The sequence below is a fragment of the Palaemon carinicauda genome, chromosome 31, assembly GCF_036898095.1.
Source record: "Palaemon carinicauda isolate YSFRI2023 chromosome 31, ASM3689809v2, whole genome shotgun sequence".
Taxonomy (NCBI): Eukaryota; Metazoa; Arthropoda; class Malacostraca; order Decapoda; family Palaemonidae; genus Palaemon; species Palaemon carinicauda.
Genome location: NC_090755.1, coordinates 15,570,045 through 15,573,956, shown reverse-complemented (window position 1 = coordinate 15,573,956; position 3,912 = coordinate 15,570,045). Strand labels below are relative to the sequence as shown.

The window sequence follows — 3,912 nt, the reverse complement described above, 5'->3', positions numbered from 1 at the left end:
TTCTGCTTTCTTAATTCTGGAGATGTTTGAGAGTCAATAGACTCTTATTGATTCGTCCTTAGAATGGAAGAGAAAAAAAAAACTGATACGTCGAAAGCATCTCGAATTTATGCTTTGGGCTGATCTCCATCAGGGATGGAATGTTAGACGTTTGGAGACGTGGAAAACGAACAAGAGCGGGGGAGTAGAGGCAATTATAAACGTACCTTAGTTACTCCCCTACCTCTCTCTCTCTCTCTCTCTCTCTCTCTCTCTCTCTCTCTCTCTCTCTATAACTATTTCCATTGCAACCCCCCCCCCCAGTCCACGAGATTCCCCAAACTCTAACTGAATCCCCCCTGCTCCTATACCCCTTACCACCTCCATCACTGAAACATAACATCTCCCTCTAGGCCACAACGATGTTGGAGGAGGAGAGGTAGAGGAGGAGGGGTAAGGGATGGTTGGGAGGAGGAGCTGGAGTTGTAGGAGGAGGAGGAGGAGGAAAGGAGTGGACATATACATGGCAGTGGGCCATCTTGCACGTTGCATTATTGCATACCGTTGTGATTTGAGTTAGTGTTCATCTTATATAATTCATTGTTAAATGAAACGAGGATCTCTCTCTCTCTCTCTCTCTCTCTCTCTCTCTCTCTCTCTCTCTCTCTCTCTCTCTCTCTCTCTCTCTCTCTCTCCATGTATATTGTACATTTTTGTACAGTCAGTCAAAAGTGGCTAACTACTGCACTGTAATTGTTCAGTGGCTACTTTCCTCTTAGTAAGGGTAGAAGAGACTCTAGCTATGATGAGCAGCTCTTCTAGGAGAAGGACACTCCAAAATCAAACCTTTGTTCTCTAGTCTATGGTAGTGCCCTAGCCTCTGCAATGTAGTCTTCCAGTCTTGGGCTAGAGTTCTCTTTCTTAAAGGTGCACTCTGGTACACTATTCTATCTGATTTCTCTACTTCTTGTTATTTTGAAGATTTTATAGTTTATATATCTAAGATTTATCTTGATGTTGTTATTGTTCTTAAATTTTTCTAGTAGTTGATTTCCTTATTTCCTTTCCTCACTGGGCTATTTTTACTGTTGGAGTCCTTAGGCTTATAGCATTCTGCTTTTCCAACTAGGGTTGTAGCTTGGCAAGAAATAATAATAATAATAATAATAATAATAGCAATAATAATAATAATAATAATAATAATAATAATATGGACTACAGACAGCATAATAATAATAATAATAATAAGAATAATAATAATAATAATAATAATAATAATAATAATAATATGGACTACAGACAGCATCATCTAAAAAACTTCTAAATGCTTGAAGTTTTGCCTATGTCAAATAGCTTAAGCAGAGGATGGTTTAGAAATTACATTTTCCCCTAATTCTACCCAAAGAAAAGCGAGCATTCTACTTATAAAGTCTCTTCATTAAAGAAGCGCTCCATTACGTAATGAAGATAAGCATCTATTTTCTATGAAATTACTTCTAAAAAGTTTCTGTCGTAAACAAAGTCCACAGTTTGCTTTTAATTCCTAATTCTTAATGGCACCATCTTCAAACGTATTTGGAATAAGTGGTAAGACCTTGAACAATTGATTTCAATTAACAGCATTAACCTTATATTGTGATTACTAAGGATATTATCTTGAAGTGTAATAAAGTACACTGTTAAAAAAATGGGAAATTCTCCGTAAAAATATACTGTTCTCAGCCGTATTTCAGTAAAATAAATGCGACCGTAATTTTACCATACATTTGTTATTACATTTTACGGGTTGGTGACCGTAATATCACTCCTTTACGTCATTATATCCGTTTTTAAAAAGGTAAAAATCCTGGAATAAATGTTGCCAGACATTTACTGTTTTTTAATGCAATTTTCAACAGTGTAAACAGAAAAAAAATGCCGAAGAAATAACTCCTAACCACAACACAACGTAGGGCAGGATGGAGTGACTCTATCCCACTTCACGTGACTTAGAAATATCCCAAAATAAGAGATATCTCTTCATTTTCATTAACCGAAGCAGATAGCTGGATAAAAGGTAAAAGCAAGTAGGGCGGGGAGGAGAGTGGTTGAAGGTTACCGCTGGCATACCAGTTACCACATCATCGTAGAGATTTGGAGGTGACAAAGAGTAACCTGAGAGGCATTAATATATGAAATGAGACTACACGGGACAGAAGGGGGTTTCTTACCTTCACTCTTGAAACCGTCTTCTCCATCTTCTTCTTCATCACATCTGAAATGAAGAACGCCTTAACTTTAACTCAAATGCTTAAATGTTAAACGGCGAAATGTAATTTCTCAGAGAAAGAAAATGTATACACATCATCATATACAATTTTAACACAAACACACAGATATAAAAAAAAAGATATAATTCATTTAATTAATCAGCTTATATGAAAAAGCTATTGTTAACTTCTTGTAATTTTTCTATAAACCAAAAATCGTATATTAATCACAATCAACATGATCAGCTTAGTAAGGCTGAAAATTCAAATGATACGTTGGCAAATATATTTTTTTTTTTTTTTTTGTACAAGAGCTAAAATTATGTGAATTGGAACGATCGTGAAAGGAATATATCTTGAATATTGTAAACGCATTACAGCAGTATTTGATAAACAATGATAATAATATAAATGTAAGTGACATTTTATTGATTAACATAAATTCTTAGGGCAAAAACCTTTAAAAAAGAACTTGAATCAAATGAGTAAACGTGAGGGAAGTTGGTCTCAATAACTAAAAATTACGAACATCAGATGCAACAATTTAATATTTTTATATGTTATTTTTCTTTCCTTTTTGTACGTATAATAATAATAATAATAATAATAATAATAATAAAAATAATAATAATAATAATAATAATAATAATAATAATAATAATAATAATAACTAGTGGAACCCCTGTAAATTACACGAAATTATATTTTCAATACAAATTATCTTGTTCCTAACCTATACATATTTGAATAAAATGTGATAAGATTGAGTTTTATATTCATTTTAAAAAATGAGCAATACATGAATTGGGAAAACTATATAAGATGTGCTTTGGTTAAGTAATCAAAGTCTAATGTGAATTTGTAAGAGTATACCATGAAATTATTTCTTTTTTCTTTTTAGCATGACACACAAAATAAATAACACACCCGCTATGGTATCAATAAATAGATAATGATAATAATAATAATAAAAATAATAATAATAATAATAATATATCACTGGGTCGCCCTAACTTATGACAAATAATAATAATATTAATGATAATAATAATAATAATAATAATAATAATAATAATAATAATAATAATAATAATAATAATAATAAGATAAAACACACAGCAATATTAATCTTTTCACCCCATTTTGAGGATGAGAATAAACAGGCAAACACATACTCGAAAACATACAGTATATAAGCAATGACAAACCCAACGTCTTTAGTGCCAAATCACGTATGCCTTTCTAACTGACAAAAAAATAATACCAGCCGAAGAGAGAGTTAAGAGACTAGTTAAAGATATATCAAGGAGACCAGATGAACAGACAGTTAGGAGACTAGTTAAAGACATATCAAAGATACCAGCTGAAGAGAGAGTTAGGAAACTATTTAAAGACATACCAAAGAGACCAGCTGAAGAGAGAGTTAGGAAACTATTTAAAGACATATCAAAGAGACCAGCTGAAGAGAGTTTAGAGACATAACAGACCAGCTGAAGAGAGGGTTAAAGAGACTACTTAAAGACATATCAAAGAGACCAGCTGAAGAGAGAGTTAGGAAACTAGTTAAAGACATATCAAAGAGACCAGATGAAGAGAGTTTAGAGACATAGCAAACAGACCAGCTGAAGAGAGTTTTAGAGACATCATAAACAGACCAGCTGAAGAGAGAGTTAAGAGACTACTC

General features: G+C 32.9%; 2 protein-coding genes across 2 annotated transcripts in view; one reads left to right on the top strand and one right to left on the bottom strand.

The window, feature by feature from the left end:
- The window catches only part of LOC137624323 (protein C-mannosyl-transferase DPY19L3-like), a 733,373-nt gene that overhangs the window by 573,697 nt on the left and 155,764 nt on the right, over positions 1 to 3,912 (bottom strand). Inside the window, exon 2 of the mRNA XM_068354997.1 lies at positions 2,190 to 2,233. The gene's annotated coding sequence lies outside the window, so the exon portion shown is untranslated. The remainder of the gene's footprint in view (positions 1 to 2,189; positions 2,234 to 3,912) is intronic.
- The window catches only part of ft (cadherin-related tumor suppressor fat), a 434,096-nt gene that overhangs the window by 292,366 nt on the left and 137,818 nt on the right, over positions 1 to 3,912 (top strand).